This window comes from Prionailurus bengalensis, chromosome D2 (genome assembly GCF_016509475.1).
Source record: "Prionailurus bengalensis isolate Pbe53 chromosome D2, Fcat_Pben_1.1_paternal_pri, whole genome shotgun sequence".
In the NCBI taxonomy this organism is placed as follows: domain Eukaryota; kingdom Metazoa; phylum Chordata; class Mammalia; order Carnivora; family Felidae; genus Prionailurus; species Prionailurus bengalensis.
Window position 1 is genome coordinate 18289333 of NC_057351.1, and position 17936 is coordinate 18307268.

Sequence of the window (17936 nt, forward strand, 5' to 3'; positions counted from 1 at the left end):
GAGGCAGAGTCGTCCGGCCTTAACCCCATAAAAATGGTGTTTGTCAAAACATGGAAGTCAGAGTCCTCAACCATAGAGAGGCTGTTACTCTACTGCAGTCCAAACATGATGCCTTCAGGTATGCATAAGTAAGACGAAGGCCTCATTGTCTCTGTCCTCTTGTGGGACCCGGTGGCTGGACAGAAACCGGGTAACTGCACAGTGTGAAGGCACAGCCTTAGTGGGTCAAGCTCTTGAACGAGATCGCAAATGGCGGTGGACTGGGCACCCACTACCGAGGCCAGAAGGGAGTCCAGACCAGCAGAGGCAGAACCGCAGGGCCAGGCAGCCCACGCGTGTTTCCGGTCATGGCGCTGGATGTTGCAGTGTGGAATAATGGCGTATCCCACCGTGGGCTAGGAAAGGAGCCATGGATTCCAGGGTTGGGTTCATCTGGTTGGCCCATTCGGTAGGGCCGGCTAAGTAAGAATGGCTTCCCTGGAGCACTGCAGAGGAGGAGACCAAAGTTCAAGGTGGTATAGCCAGGAAGTTGGAGGTGAGGTTCAAACCAGCTTTGTGTGTGACAAGGGAGAGGATAAAATGGAGTTGGCATTGCCGGGAGGGTTATTTAAAATGGAGCTGGGAGAACATTGAGGAGGTGGGGCATTCGCATGTCTCCTGTCTGGAACCCTGGGAATTTCTGCTGAACTCAGCTAAAAGCCAAAGCACCTGCTATATGATAAAATGGACACAAATTAACTTTCTGCCTAACACCAGCCCTAGCAACCAATCACATATAGATTAGCGTAACTGTAGCTACACCAGCACCAATCGCATTGGGTTCAAAACAACTTATGTAAATTCCCTCTCTCCTCTCTAGAAACGCTAACCTCCTTTGTCTCTCCGGAAGCGCACTTTTGAGTGCCTTGGAATCTGTGTCTCCCGGATTGCGACCCCCGAGACCCCAAACAAACAGACCCATTTTCTTTTGCAGCTCGCACCTTTGTCTTCCGTTGGTTGACATGTGACTTCAGAGCCCAACCGTGCGGCCGCCTCCTCCAACGACACAAGGACCATCTTCTCATGGAGGCCACAAGAGAAACGCGCATGAAGCGGGGAGAAAATACTAAGGCTCCCAGACGACAGGGGTTCGGGGAAGGGAGAGCTGTGGGTTGAAGTGGCTGTTGAAGGTGTCATTCGCGAGGGTTTGAGTGAGCAGGAAAGAATGTCTCTCCCCCAGAAGAACACTGGCCCCGCCTCCGCTGGCAGGTGCGGAGCTGCAGACGCACCATGGATTCCAGAGCACAGGCAGAATGTGTTCGGTTCGATCTTTGGTGACAAGAGGAGTGGACATGAGGGGTGAGGATTGTCACACTGCATATGTGTTTCCTGGGGGGCACTGCAACAAAGTACCACACACGGGGAGGGAGGCTTCAACGACAGACATTTATCGCCTCCTGGTTCTGGGAGCTGGAGGTCGGAGAGCAAGGCGTCAGCAAGGTTGGCTCCTCCTGAGGCCTCTCTCCTTGGCGTGTCGATGGCCGTCTTCTCCCTGTGTGCTCGTGTGGTCGTCCGGCTGTGTGTCTGTGTCTAATCACCTTTTCTTAGAAGAACACCAGTCCTATTAAATGAGGGCCCACCCTAATGACCTCATTTTAACTTAATCACCTCTTTAAAGACCCTAGCTCCCAACACAATTCTATTCTGAGGTACTGGGGGCTAGGATTGCAGCATATGAATTGGGGGGAGAGGACACGATTCAACCACGACACTCTGACAGAAGGGTTCTGTTAGGCTTGTTCTGTTTTTTTTTTTTAGTATTTACCTACTTGGGGTACCTGGGTGGCTCAGTCGGTTGGGCATCCAACTTTGGCTCAGGCCATGATCTCACCGTGTGTGGGTTCGAGCCCGTGTCAGGCTCTGTGCTGACAACTTGGAGCCTGGAGCCTATTTCAGATTCTGCGTCTCCCTCTCTCTCTGACCCTTCCCTGCTCGCATGCTCTCTGTCTCTTCTCAAAAGTAAATATTTTTAAAAAATTAAATGTTCATTTGTTTTTCTTGAGAGAGAGAGTGAGCAGGGGAGGGGCAGAGAGAGAAGGAGACACAGAATCTGAAGCAGGCTCCAGGCTCCCTGGTGCTTCCAGCACAGAGCCTGACGTGGGGCTCGAACTCACGAACCGTGAGATCAGGACGAGAGCCAAAGTCGGACACGTAACCCACGGAGCCACCCAAGTGCCCCTGGAGCTTGTCTGTCAAGCCTCTCCTGCCAGATTTCCCACCACAGGCATTGGAGCTATAGCAGGTGTCCTGAGCTCACGGGACTGTGTGGGGCAGCTTTGCAGGAGGGGCTCACCCTGAACGTAAACACAGACTTGGTGGTGTTCCAAACTTTAGACCTCACCCGGGCCCCGACACACTCATCCGGACTCTCCGCTTTCACAGGCTCCAGACGGGTGGCAGAGAAGTGACACGGTGTTGCCCTCTGAAGAGGGAGTGTGGAGGCGGGCACTCAGCAGGGTGCGTCTCCTGGGAGAGTCAGGTTCTCGAGCAGGGTAGGAGGAGGAAACCATTGCTCCCCGGGAACTCCGGCATATTAGGTGCTCTCAGCCTGATTTCCTCACTTGATCCTTAGCACAGCCTGGAGAATCAGGTCTGACCCCCTTTTTTTTAACGGATGGGCAATGAAAGCTCAGCAAGGAGAACTTGCCTGAGTCCATCCAGCTTGCACAGACCAAGCGCTGAACAATCAAGCCTTAACCAGCCTGACTACAAAGCCCATGTCTGTCCCTTCTGTTACAGCTAATTAGAGCAAAAACTTCTTCCCTCCCTTCCCCAAATCCTGGCACCGCCCCCCTCCCTGAGCTGCTCATACCCCCACACCCCATGCATGGCCATTCCCTCTGTCGGCTGCCCCCCTGCCCCAATTCAACTCAGGTATCACCCTCTCCATGAGGCTTCCCACACCCTCAGTTGCCCCCTCCTCCTGCAGCACGTTGTTCAAACTTTTCGGATGGAACCCCATTTTAAAAATGGGCAGAGCATCTGAGTCAATATTTTTCCACAGAAGACACACAGATGGCCCACAGACCACAAAAGGTCTGAGCATCTTTGAGAAAAAATGCTCAGTGTCACTAATCATCAGGGAGATACCTGTTAGAAAAGCTATTATCAAAAAGTCAAGAAATAACAAGTGTTGGTGAGGATGTGGAGAAATAGGAACCCTCGTGCAGTCTTGGTGGGAATATAAATTGGTGCAGCCACCGTGGAAAACAGTATGGAGATTCCACAAAAAATTAAGCATAGAACCCCCTTATGATCTAACTATTCTGCTTCTGGATGTTTAGCTGGAGAAAACCAAACACTAAACCAAAAAGATACATGCACCCCATCCACGTTCATTGCAGCATTAATTATAGTAGCCAATATATGGAAGCAACCAAAGTGTCCATTGACGGATGAATGGATAAGGAAGATGTGATATATACATACAACAAAATATTACTCAGCCATAAAAAAAGAATGAGATCTTGCCATTTGCGACATGGGTGGAGCCTGAGGGCATTATGCTAAGTGAAATAAGTCAGATGAGAACAAACACCATATGGTTCCACTCATATGTGGAATCTAAAAAAAAAAACAAAATGAATGAACAAACAAAGCAATACAACAACAAACTCGTTGATGCAGAGAACAGACTGATGGTTACCAGAGGGGAAGAGGGGCATAGGGAAGGAAAATGGGTCAAGGAGTCAATTGTATGGTGATGGATGGCAACTAGAATTTTGATGGTGATGATTTTGGAGGGGAAACAGATGTCAAACTATAAGATTGTGTATTATGCCAATATTTTCTCAATAGATAAATAAATAAATAAATAAATAAATAAGAGAACTGCCTAGCAAAGCCCAGCCCCAAATCACCAACCCACAGAATTGTGAGCTAAATAAATGGTTGCTATTTTACTCTGTTAAGAAACAAGAACTTGCCTGTTTAGGAGGATAGATCTGTTAAGTGTTCTTCCCACAGTCACATTAAAAAAAAAAATAAAGCCTACCCTTGCTTTCTAGGTTTTCTATGGAAGATTTGTATTACTCTGCAATGAGATATCGAGTAAAGGAAAAGTGCTTTTAAAATATCAACATAAGATTTACTTTCACATGTACATTTTAGATATTAAAACTTAGCAGATGTTACGTGAGATTACTTAACATCGCATCAGAATCTAAACAAGCCAAACAAAATTTATAGTCCCATGACTGAATTTCAGATCCAGAAGTGGTGGGTTAAAGAAGTAAAAAGGTTATACGATTCACATGGTTTTCTCATCCATATTCCAACACCACTCAGGTTGTACAGTGAAGGATGAAGGAAAGATAAGTGTCTCTAACCACCTTTCTGGGACAGCCCCGCTTTCTGGGGCTTACGCTGACTGGCCCTGGGCGCTCAGTGTGGCAGTATCCACTGATGTGAACGTCTTTTTTTTTTCTTTGAATGTTTATTTATTTATATTTGAGAGAAAGGGGGAGGGGCAGAGCGGGGGAGAGAGGGAATCCCAAGCAGGCTCCATGCCAGCAGCCCAGAGCCCGACGTGGGGCTTGATCCCACAGTCAGTGAGATCGCGACCTGAGCCGAAATCAAGAGTCGGATGTTTAACGTACTGAGCCAGTCAGGCGCCCTTGCTGTGAACTTCTTGAAGAACACTGTTAGGCCTCCCTTGACTTATTCTATCCCCTGAAGTACCCACTCCCGACCCTCCATATTCGAGTGTCTGGGAGTGGGGTCCCTGACCCAGCCAACAGCCCCTAGGTATAGAGTACATAGCAAGATAGCCCAAGCTGTGCTGTGTTGTATGGTTTCCACTCAATCCAGGGGAGACATATCCTGCCCACATCAAACTATGAACTAACCTGCTCCCTGATGGCTTGTTCCCACTCCCACTGTCTTCCTCCCCAGCTAGGAATCTGTTCCTGGGGAGCTTGCCTTCAGCCCTGTGCTTGGGGACAAGGGACACTACAAACCACTGCACCTTAGGACATGTCATATTTTCTTTATTAGAGCGCCTCCATAGACTGAGTTGAAACCACCCTGCTGTCTCCCCTTCTGACAGGAAGCTCCAACATTGAGGAGCAATTCTCTCAGAGGCCCCTCAATTGGCTCAGTGAAAGGAAGGGAATCATCTCTTAAACTGAACACCACATTCTGCACAGGGCACAGCCACAGGGCCTTTTCCCTGTCTCTCCTGCCTCTGCCTCTCCTATGGCCTGGAGAGAGAGGGCTGGAGTGAGGGAAAGCCAGTTCTGCCGCAGACCTGGGTTGCTGGCAGCCCCTGGAAGCTCTCTCAGGAGTATGGGGAACCAAACACCGCTCATCTCTAGCTCTCGAGGTTTGGCCCCAATTCCAGGAAGAGAGAAAAGGGACGCATCAGCCATCCCCAGGAGAAGAAATTGGTGCTGTCTGGGAAGGGTAGGGTTACTATGTGAGGGAGTCTGGAAAAACATGGGGGGAGCATGAAGTCCCTGAGTCTCTTGGTCAGAGCAAGGGTGAGGGGTGGTCTCAACAGGAAGAAGGTCAGTGCCAGAGGGGAGTAAAACACAATCCCCTATCTTGTCCAGAGCCACATCATGAGTATCTTTGGGTTTCCCCCTTCTTCTGTCTGCGTTTCTGTCCAAGAAGTAGCCTGTCTCACAGAGGATTCACAGACAAAGACAGAGGTGTCCCTCATGGATGGGGACAGTGCTGCTGAGGAAGCTGATTTGGGAGACAAGGGCCCCGCCTCAGCAAGAAGAACAAATAGATGGTTTTAAAGTAGGAGGTTCAAGCTGCCTGACTCCTTGGCCACTCCCACTCAGACCCTGTGGGTAAGGGTGCTGTCCAGAAAGATTGCAAATTGCTTTCAGAGTACAAGATGTGTATTAATAACCCCGTACAGCTCTCTGGTGCTATCTAAATGCTAAGTAGAAGAAAAATTACTCTGGAGTATTCTCTCACCTGAATGATCTCCCAGATAGAACTGTTTTTGATAAGTTATCAACACAACTTTTGAAATAAAGCAGCCTCAGCCCTTGCAGTTCTGACCACAAGACACAAAGCATTGAACCAAAGGTTAAACTCCAATTGATTAAGGTCTTTCTTTGCCTTCCCCACCCCCCCCCCAACCCTTTGTATCGCAGCAAATCTTAAGATTAGCCCCGGGATCACTTCCATTGTAGTGGCTGCTGTTCTATGGTCGACATTCACATTTCTCCCCCAGGCGAACAGACCAGAATTGGAACTTTACATGCATTACTTGGAACACCAACTAAGGTGGTTAAAATGCACCTCTCTTCCGCGCACGTTGTCTTGCAGAATAAATCTGGGGCCATTAAAGGTTTCAGTCTGGTGTCCAGTGATTTCATTGTGACTCAATGCAAGGGTCTTAATTCCCCAGACGTGTCAGGTTTTAGTGGCGTCTACATTGTCATCCTTTGTATCTAAGATGGCTGCGTGCATCTGGCTTGGAGGGACTGCCATTTTGCCTACTGTCTGTCAGTAGCCTCGAGCACCCCATCTTCCTCTGGCCGCACCCAGAGCAGGTGGGAGTCGGCACGGTGTCCTTTGTGTACTGAACTTTCTGGGGCTCTGCACCTGGCATTCCTCCCAGTACGTGTCCGCCTCTTTCCTTTCGCCGCCATTAATGCTCCACCTTCCATCGCACGTTCCCCAGGGCCTCGGTCGTATTCCCATGAGGTCACGTGTTGGAAGTCTCGCGGTTACCGTGTCCCCCAGGTCACGCCTTCAATCTTGTTCCTCCAGTGCCGCATCCTGAGTCTGACACCTTGAGCATCTCTGCAGTCTTACAATTGTGTCAGCTTCCCCCCTCTTATCTCCTTTTTTTCCCCTTCACCTCTCTCTCCTTAACTTCTGTCTTTTTTTTTAAATTTTTTTAACGTTTATTTATTTTTGAGACAGAGAGAGACAGAGCATGAACGGGGGAGGGTCAGAGAGAGAGGGAGACACAGAATCTGAAACAGGCTCCGGGCTCTGAGCGGTAAGCGCAGAGCCCAACGCGGGGCTTGAACTCACAGACTGTCAGATGGTGACCCGAGCTGAAGTCAGATGCTCAACCGACTGAGCCGCCCAGGTGCCCCTTAACTTCTGTCTTGAATGGGAATACCTTTCAAATTCACAAGCTTAGGAAAAGGGAATTGGAAATCCCTTGGCTAGTCCTGCTTATGATTTTGCGTCTCCAAAATTGAAGATGTGGTTAGAAGAAATGCTACCCAAGGCCTTAATCTGACCAACAAGAAAAACTGTGTCAATGACGTGGCCCTCTGATCTTTGGCCAACATAATACTTTTATTGTTTTTACAAAATAAACATGGGCTCGTTATGAAAAATTCAAGCAATAAAGAGAAGCAGGAAGAAGAAAATAAGAAATGACTCAAAATCATAGTGCCCAGTAAAAATCAGTGTTAACATTTGGTGACATCACCCCAAACATCTCTTTTTGCCTATACAGTTGACGCTTGAACAACACTGGGGTTAGCGGTCTCTACCCCCTGTGCAGTATAAAATCTGTACTATGTACTGTGTTCTTACAATAAAGCAACCTAGAGAAAAGCAGATGTTATTAAGAAAATCATAATGAAGAGAAAGTACATTTATAGTTCTGTACATTATTTATTGAAAAAAAATCTACGTGTAAGTGGACCTACACACTTCACACCCATGTTATTCAAGGGTCAACCGTGGGGGGCGCCTGGGTGGCTCAGTCAGGTAAGCACCCCACTTCATCGACTTCAGCTCAGGTCATGATCTCACGGTTTGTGAGTTCGAGCCCTGCATCAGGATCTGCGTGGACCTCTCAGAGTCTGGAGCCTGCTTCGGATTCTGTGTCTCCCTCTCTCTCTGCCCCTCCCCTGCTCACACTCTGTCGCAGTCTCTCAAAAATAAATAAATGTGTAAAAAATAAAAATAAATGAAAACAAGGGTCAACTACATATAAAAAGACAGTTTGATGAAAAGAATAACAGATACGTGGAGAGCTGGCTAGAAAATACTGCTCCCAAGGTGTCAGTTCCGTAAATATCTCATCACGTTTAAAAGAAAAGGCTACAAAAATTATTTAAAAAGCTGGATTCATTTCTTTAAAGTACACATTTCAGTCTCAGACAATATTGATCACTTGCTATGAGGGACAAGATATCAGGTATTCAGAAGCCTTCCCGCAGTGTCCTCTTGTCCCCACCTCCCAACATTGGTTTTGTGCGTTATTAGGACTTTCAGGGGGCTCTGGACATTCATGTTCTGCTGTGCAATTGTGATCCCCCACCCCCAGTGGCTTAATCTTAGTTCTACAGTTAAACAAAGTCAGCATTAGTGTTTGTTTGCTAGCCAACAATCTCTCATTTTCTAAAAATTTTTCTATTTCTAAATTTTTCTTACCCTTACGTATTTAGTTTGAGAGAGCATGACGGCATGCACGAGCAAGAAAAGGGCAGAGAGAGAGAGAGAGAGAGAGCGAATCCCAAACCGGCTCCGTGCTCAGTGTGGAGCCCGACGTGGGGCTCAGTCTAATGAACCATGAGAGCATGACCTGAGCCGAAATCGGGAGTCAGATGCTTAACTGACTGAGCCGCTCAGGGGCCCCGTCTAAATTCCCAATTTTTTTTCACCTCTCAAGCAGTTAAATTTTATCACTGGGAAGTGTTTATCAAGAAGCTCCTGAAAGTCACATACTCTAAATTTGTTTTGCTTGTGAATATCCACCTGTTGTCTTTATATTTAAATGAACAACAGGGGCCAATATCCTTCACGAATTCTGTGGATATCGTTCCATTTCCTCTCTGTGCTCTTGTTTTAAAAATGGGTGCGAAAAAATAAATACATAAATAAATAATAAATAAAAAAATAAAAATGGGTGTGTATTCTTACTAAGTTCACCTGTAGTTTGAAACACTCAGGGGGAATATGCTGACTTAGGGATTATAATTTTTTTTTTCCAGACTGGATTCTTCTGTATTTTTTTTTAATATTTATTTATTTTTGAGAGACAGGGAGAGACAGCGTGAGCAGGGGAGGGGCAGAGCGAGAGGGAGACACAGAATCGGAAGCAGGCTCCAGGCTCCGAGCTGGCAGCACAGAGCCCGACGCGGGGCTCGAACCCACGAACCGTGAGATCGTGACCTGGGCCGAAGTCGGGCGCTTAACCGGCTGAGCCACCCAGGCACCCCGATTCTTCTGTATTTTGAATGCAGTGTGATGTCCCTCTTTCCCACTTGTGCGTGGAGGGCGGGGCAAGTTTGCAGAGTTCCCACACCGTGTTCTTTTCACCTTGCTCACTCTTAACATAGTTGTATCCAAACATCCCATTTTTTGATGCGTTAAGAGTGAATTTTCACCAGGGTACATGTGACGCCTTATTGGAACCCGGTTTGTTCCTTCTTTCCCCAGAGTTGTAACTTCTGGTTTGAGGATTGCTTTCTACCCACCTTTCTGAAGCCTGGGGCATGGGAGGGGTGGAGAAGGGGAGCTGCTACGTGGGGGGCGGGACTCAACCCTCGCTCTTGACAGCTCCCGGGATGCCCTGTATTAAATGCCCACTTCCTTAAGCTACAGATACGTCCCATTTCTGTCAGCTTCTGCTCATTCTTCTGACTCGGTCCAGAGCCCTGGGGAGTTTCTGCGCTCTTGCAGTCAGACCATATTTATACTCGTCAAATGAGGAGAGCGTTGGGCATGTCGGACATGGACCCTAGACCTTTCCGGCCATATCTTCGTCCATTCCACAAACATCTACTAGGCATTTACTCTGTTAAAAGACTTCAACTGGCACGACAGAAAGTTCTCGGGTTTACCGTTGCCTTCAACGTTAGCCCCTTCTCCCCCTTTTCCCTACCTTTCCCACCCTGTGAGTACTCGGTAACCAACAAACTGCAACGCTTGTGAAACACAGTTCTTGGAAGTGCTGTTCTTAGTGGTACCAGGATGGGACCGCATGAACAATCCTTTCACGCCGAGACGCGTGCAACCTGGGACAATCTTCAACTTCATGTTTCACACCAATAAATGAGCAAAACCTTTACCTGACCCAAATCACCAGGACATGCCCTTGTGCCCTTCCTTCCCCCCATAGAACTCCAACCTTGTTTTGACTAGAAAGTTACCTGGTTGGGGGTGCCTGGGTGGCTCCGTTGGTTAGGCGCCGGACTTCGGCTCAGGTCATGATCTCACAGTTTGTGAGTTCGAGCCCCGCGTCAGGCTCTGGGCTGACCGCTCAGAGCCTGGAGCCTGCTTCAGATTCTGCTCTCTCCCTCTCTCTCCCCCTCCCCTGATCGCACTCTGTGTCTCTGTGTCTCTCAATAATAATAAATAAACATTAAAAAAAAAGAAAAAAGAAAGTTACCTGGTTGTCAGGTGCTTCCTGACATGTGTCAGCCTTCAATCTCGATTAGAGTCCCTCCAGTTATTTTCGTCGGACAACCCATGGAAGCCACGTCAGGCATGAGGCATGCAAAGGTGGATAAGACACACTCCGGGTGATGAAGACAAACCTCAACGAATGAAAACAATATAAAAATACGGGAGGATTTTTTTTACCCCTTTCTTTAAGAGTTGTATGAATACGCCGACTAATCGGGAAAAAGTGACATCTTCTCAAAGGAATTTCCACAAACCCCAAAGGGCAAAGCATCAGAGACAAGATATGGGATGTAGCTGGGGTCTGTTCCAGATACTTGGCTGTCTGCGTACTACGTCTGTGGCAACCAGGTGTCCAGGTAAGGTCCCCATAAGTGCCCTTGAGTTCCGTAAGGGAACACTTCCTCGTCGCTGGGACAGAGACCATGGTTCCTATTTCTGCCATACACCGAACACACCGAGAGATTGCTTCTCCGTGAAATATCACTTGTCTCCAAGCCGTCTCCGCTGACGTGCCCTCAGAGGAGAGCCGTGGGTGTGCCCGAGGCAGTCACCACACTTACAGCGGGTTCTGCCAGATTGTGTATCTGTATCTGTAGGGATATCTACATATTCCTTACGGAAATTACGTATTAAGCAAAAGAACGAGACAACGATAAATTCTTCTAAATCCCTTGAGGTATCCCAGCAGTTTACTCACGGGTGGACCGGTTTGTTCTGCTGGATGGCACAGCCCAGTGGTTGCCCACTTAACGTGACACTGCTGGGATCCGGGAAAGGGAGTGATTGGCCCACGAGAGAAACATGGTCCAATTGCGTCCGTGTCGCCATGAATCTCAAAAGCCAGATGCCCTGAACAGGCTTAGAGGCATAGTTGCTTTGGGCAAGGGGACAGAATGTGATTTTCCTGTGGAGCAAGGAAATAAGCAAAATTTTACCCAAACCAACTCTCAACAAGCTCATAATAGAAGGCACCGTAATTGCCGAAAGAGAGTCTTAGAACTCAATGGTGCAACTAATCACGGCTCCGGCAGAGAAGACGTGGCAGCAAACGCTGGCCCAGATCCTTCTCATGCAAGAAAATGGCAGCCGTCCTAGAAATATTCAGAAGAGCTGTACTCACTAATCTACTAGGGCTGGTTATCAGGTTGGCTGCAAGACACCTTAAACACAGGAGTAGAATGAGGACCAGTCGGTGGTTAAAGGGCACTTGGCTTCCTTTCTAAGCTAATCAAGAGCCTGCTGTCACGCCTTTCAAGTGCCATGTAACCGCACTAATCAGAAGTTTCCTTCTGGGACGAAATGAGCCGCCACCCGGAAGAGCCCATGAGTTTCCTGGAAATGGCGTCCTACCCTCACTTCCCTGGGGAATAGCTTGCAAAATATTATTTAAGTCAACAAATGGCGTGGAAAGGAGGCAAAGTGGACTTCTCTGAAAGGGCATGGGCTGTGGTGGCTCCTGTGTAGGTTTTCAACCCCAACAGAGGCCCCCGCCGCTTCTCAATTCACCCTTCCAGAAGTTCCCAGAGCAGAAACCCCGTGACTCATCCAAGTAAAGGGGTGGGGCTGGGCTTGTGAAGACAGAGAGAGCTTGCTGGAATCCTGTTAATATCGAGACTGGGTGAGGGTCCACCTCCTTCTCAGCCCAGTGACTGCACACAGCAACATATGGAACATTGACAACATTTTTTAGCCTGGGGCCCCCGATCTATTTGTGAGGAAGTACTACATTCTGTTTTACGACTCTTTGAGATCCGTGTCTATGGCAGACAGGAGAGGAGAAATGTGATATGTTTGGTGTGGAAGGATGACCATCACATCTTTCGACAGAGAGATTTGTTGCTCTCTTTATGAGCTTTAGGGTAAGAGTGATCGACAGTAGAATTCAGCTTGGAAATCTTCTCAGAGATGTACCAGTGTTTGCTTATCTCTTGGTGGAAGATCCTTCTTATTGGGCACCATTGAAAAGCGCCTTCTCCTAGACCTCTCTTGGTGTTCTTGCCTTCTTTCCTTCTCTACTTCTCCACCGCCAAAAATCACTGTGTGCTTAATTTTATAGGAGACACCAGGAAAATATGATGCATCATCCTTGTTCTTGACCTCCTTACTATCTGGTTCGGGATTCAAGAGGGTATCACAGGGGCACCTGAGTGGCCCCATCGGTGAGGCGTCCAACCCTTGATTTCAGGTCATAATCTCATGGTTGTGAGATCGAGCGCCCCATCAGGCTCTGCGTGGAGCCTGCTTGGGATTCTCTCCCTCTTCTCTCTCTCTCCCTCTCTGTCCCTCCACCCACCCCCTCTCCAAAAAAATTAAACAAACATTAAAAAAGAGGATAATACAAATTAACATCTTATGGAATACTCAGCCTGAGGGTTCAGATTTAAGTGCTACCAAATATTAGGAAAGAAAGAGATCACCCGAAATCTGACTGGTGAAATCTGATCATCATAATAGCACAAAGACTGAGGTGAGCATCCATTTACTGAACGCTTTACGTGTGCCAAGGACTCTGCTATTAAATGCGATGTATCTGTCTTAAATTTGAATCGTCACAACAGCATCTGGGAATAACTATTATTATCTTTATTCTAAAGATAAGAATATTTTTTTAATATTTTTATTTATTTTTGAGACAGAGAGAGACAGAGCATGAGCAGGAGAGGGGCAGAGAGAGAGGGGGACACAGACTCCAAAGCAGGCTCCAGGCTCGGAGCTGTCAGCACAGAGCCCGACGCGGGGCTCGAACTCACAGACTGTGAGATCATGACCTGAGCTGAAGTCGGACGCTTAACCGACTGAGCCACCCAGGCGCCCCTAGAGATAAGAGTATTGAAGCTCTTAGATGTTACCCAACTTGCCTAAGTAGACCTTGGTTAGATAAGAGAGAAGTGGTCATTCCTAATGGGGAAACTTCTGAACACTGCACCTTTACTCTCTCTCTCTCTCTCTCTCACACACACACACACACACACACACACATACAGACTGGTCAGACTCCCAGGGATCAAGGGCACTAGCCTAGCAGGTTTGGAGCTCAGCAGAATTGGGTTAGGCGTTGGTGTCTTGTTAGAGAAAAATCAGAGCTAAAGAGCCAATGCCCAGCTGAAGCTGCCTGGAGAATGACCACGGATGAACTGGAAAATGAAGGGAGACAGAAACTGAATACAAGCCACAATGGACCTAGAAAAAACCAGAACGAAGCAGGGTGAGTTCATGAGTAAAAGATTCTATAGTCAAGCTCTTCCAATAGAGCTAAAGGGGCAGATGTTAGTGGGTCACGCAATCCTTACTGCGTGGGGGACAGGAAGCCAAAGGCAAGGCCAGATCAGGAGGAGCCTTGAACACCAAGAGCTGGGATTCAAAGCATGTGGCTATAGGAGGCCCATGGAGAGAAATGTGTTTTTGGTTTTTCAACTTCTAAAAATTCATCCTGAGGTGTCTGGGTGGCTCAGTCAGTTAAGCATCTAACTCTTGGTTGCAGCTCAGGGCATGATCTTGGGGTTCATGGGATCGAGCCCTGTGTCAGGCTCTGTGCTGACAGCGTGGGGCCTGCTTTGATTCTCTTTCTCCCTCTCTCTCTGCCCCTCCCTTGCTCACTTGCTTGTGCATGCTCTCTCTCTCTCTACCAAAATAAATAAACTTAAAAAAATAAAAAATAAATAAAAATGCATCCTGGACCTGTATTTTTGACGGCGTAACCCTCAAGTGTGAAAACATTGCTAAGACTCTCAGAATTAAATTTGTTTTGCAATTTGATCGGTGAACAAGAGAGAGACCATTTATCAGCATCAAAACCCAATTTCCTTGTGACTTAACATCTCTAAGTATTAGAGATAGACCAGACTTTATATTCAGATGAGACTTCTACAGCTAATATTCTGTCACTCTAAAAGTAATTTACTCTCAAGTGGATAAAACTACATATGTTTTTGGATAGGAATTTAAATTGTCAAATTCTCTGCTTGTGTAGTCACTCAAAAACTGCTCATTTCTACTTTCGTGATGCGATCTCTGCTTTATTTATTTATTTATTTATTTTAATTTCTTTTTTCTTCAACGTTTTTTTAATTTATTTTTGGGACAGAGACAGAGCATGAACAGGGGAGGGGCAGAGAGAGAGGGAGACACAGAATCGGAAACAGGCTCCAGGCTCCGAGCCATCAGCCCAGAGCCTGACACGGGGCTCGAACTCACGGACCGCGAGATCGTGACCTGGTTGAAGTCGGATGCTCAACCGACTGCGCCACCCACGCGCCCCGCGATCTCTGCTTTAAATGACCATATGCCACAGATTTCCCCCCAATATCCTGGGCCATGGTCCACAAAGTAAACTCAACGTAAGAATACACAAAATATTTAGGGGTACCTGGATGGCTCAGTCAGTTAAGCATCCAAGTCTTGATTTCAGCTCAGGTCATGATCTCATGGTTTAGGAGATGGAGCCCCATGTCAGGCTCTTTGCTGACAGCACAGAGCCTCTTGGGATTCTCTCTCTCCCTCTCTCTCTGACCCTTCCCTGCTCTCTCCTCTCTCTCTCTCTCTCTCTCTCAAAATAAGTAAAAACGTTAAAAAAAAAAAAGAATATAGAAAATATGTAAATGATATTCTATCCTGGTCTTGGACGACGAATCCCTAGAAGGCTGGACACTACTAAAAGCTCAAAGCTATCCTTTTTGTGCGTGATGAGTCAAAAATCTGTCCTAGGTCCCCCTGTAGACTCTTCAAGGATATTAACATGTGCACCTTTGATCAGGAGACTTTGGAAGGGCACATGCCCTTGTGAGAGATGTCCACGCAGGCTTACCAAAGGAAGAAATACTGCTTTGCTTCTTTCTCCCCCAGGAGGAACGTGGAAATTTAGGCTTCGTGATTGTTCCAGGTTCAGCATGACAAAAAGCCTCGTGGCCCTGTGCTTCTACAGCATCTTCTTCTTTCTTCTCACCTTCAAATCATTTCTGAAAATGCGGGCTTCCCGGAAATCTCCTATTTTCTCACCACTTGCTCATGTCTTAATTCTGTCCGGTCAGATTTTTGGCCGTGATTCAACGGAGCTCACTTGTGACCTGTGGTCACCGTGTCAATGTGTTGTTTCCCTTCCCCTCCACCTCCTCTCCTCCTCCCTGAGCTTCCCGTACCCTCTGTTCTCATGGGGTCTTCTCCATCCTATAATCCTGGGCGGCTTTACTGACCTTCTTTTCTCTTCCGTATCTTGGGATATTGCCCCCAAGGTTATCTCCTTGTCCTTCCTCTCTTCTTACCCCATGATGTGTTTCTTGCCCATGTCTACAGGTAAGTCCTTTCATGAGGATACCTCCTAAGTCAATAATATTCACTCTCTCTAATCTTGGCAGCTTCATATTTCTTGACTGCCTGGCACATATCTCTGCGTGGGTTGCCTTTAGGACCTCAAACTCATCGCATTCAGCTTGGTCCTGCCTGCAAGATATGCCGGGAGCTCACCTTTGGAAGAAGGCAACCAGAGGGGGCCCTTCTGCAGCAACCATGGAGCGAGGGCTGGCCAGACCAGTTCGGGCAGGTGCCCTCCTCAGGAGAAGGAGGCAACCCGAAACCCAATCAAAGCCAACATAGAAAACTCCAGTCGGCTCCAGACCTGCGTTCATAGCCCAGGAAGCTCTGATGTCGCAGATCAGCACGTGGTCCGCCCAGGTCCTAAACCAGACAGAATCATCTGGAATAAAGTGAAGGATGCCCAAAGCAAAGTCCAGGTCGGTGCGTAAAGGGGCAGACAGAAACTCCTCAGGGGGACCAGGACACTACAGAAAGCTAGAGCAGAAGAGCCACAGGCATTACATATATGGTGGGTGGGTTTAAAGAGACTAACGGGGGGCGCCTGGGTGGCACAGTCAGTTAAGCGTCCAACTTCAGCCAGGTCACGATCTCGCGGTCTGTGAGTTCGAGCCCTGCGTCGGGCTCTGGGCTGATGGCTCAGAGCCTGGAGCCTGTTTCCAATTCTGTGTCTCCCTCTCTCTCTGCCCCTCCCCCGTTCATGCTCTGTCTCTCTCTGTCCCCCCAAAAATAAATAAAACGTTGAAAAAAAAATTAAAGAGACTAACGGTCAGTATTTACGTAAGAACCCGGACTCTGGGAGGGCAGATCAATTCCGGACACCACTCACTAGGAAGGGGCAGCTTCAGATGGAAACCAACCCATTTTCGACTTTCATCATTCCGGAGTCCAGAGAAGGCTCAGCTTTGCCGGGAGCCGACACCACTTGGCAGCTGGGATTGGCAAGGTCTGGTGAAACTCCCCCTCCCGAAATAGGATTCATGTTCAGAGACATCCCCACACCAGCCTGCCTCCAGATTTCCCTTTCTCTAATGAAGGCTTGGAATCATCTTTGACTCTCCAAAGTCATAACCCTTCCCTCCCTCGGTTGTCAAGGTGCAGCTGCTTGTTAATCTACGCACGTCCCACTGTGTTCCAAACAGGATTTGAAGTAGCTTGAAAACAAGTAAGTGAGGAAAAAGGGGAGGGAACATGAGGAAGAGGAAAATAAGATAAAGACAGGAATCTGACACAAAACACGTGTGCCGCGATGCCACTCGAGGGAGATCTGGACACGTAGTTTGGAGATCTGAACACCTAACACAACGAGGCAGCCGTGCTCCGTGTTACTAATCACCATGGCCCAGAGAGGAAACCAAGGAGTTGTTCAAGAGAAGCATGGCGATCCTTGGTACCGAGACCTAGGAAAGGAAGCACTCGTGAAGTTTCAGACCGAAAGCCCGCGACGACGTGGGAAAGAATGGGAAGGATCGTAAGGCTATGCCTCACCCTCGGGGTAGGTGCATGACATAAGACCAGAGCACTGCTCGGGAAGACGTTCTTCGATTGTAGCTTCTTTCTTTAAGTTGACACTTGCCTCCACCTTCACTTTTCATGACTTTCTTCCTTAAGCCACCTGCTCCCCTGGGTCCGTCCTGAACCAGCACCAATAACCCCTTAATCCACGGCACACCGCCTGTCTCCACTTCCTCACAAACATGGCCCCGTGAGGCATACCTCACCCCCTTCACAGGCCTGGTACTCCCCAACCCCCACGCCAGCCTCCCCTTCTGCTGCATGGGTCACTCACTCCGCCCAAAATGCCCGCACTGTCTCACTTCGTGAGAAATGTGTAATGGTTGATTTCATGTGTCCGCTTGGCCGGGCCATGGTGCCCAGATGGTTGGTCAAACATTCTCTGGATGCTCCTGTTAAAGTATTCTTTTGGGTAAGATCTACCTTCAAAGCCGTGGACTTTGACTAAAGCAGATTGCTCTACATCATGTGGGTGGGCCTTATCTAATCAGCTGAAGGTCTTAAGAAAAAGGCTGAGGTCCCCACCCCCCGTCACTAAAGAGAGACCCAAACTGCAATTTTTCCTCGGGTCTCCAGCCTTGTTGGCCCTACCCTGCAGATCTCAGATTCGCCATCTCCTCCCGCCACGTAAGTGAATTTCTTAAAATCAGTCTCTACCTCTCCCCCCACATGCATACACACATCCTATCGGTGCTGTTTCTCTGAAGAACCCAGACTAACACATTCTCCTGGCT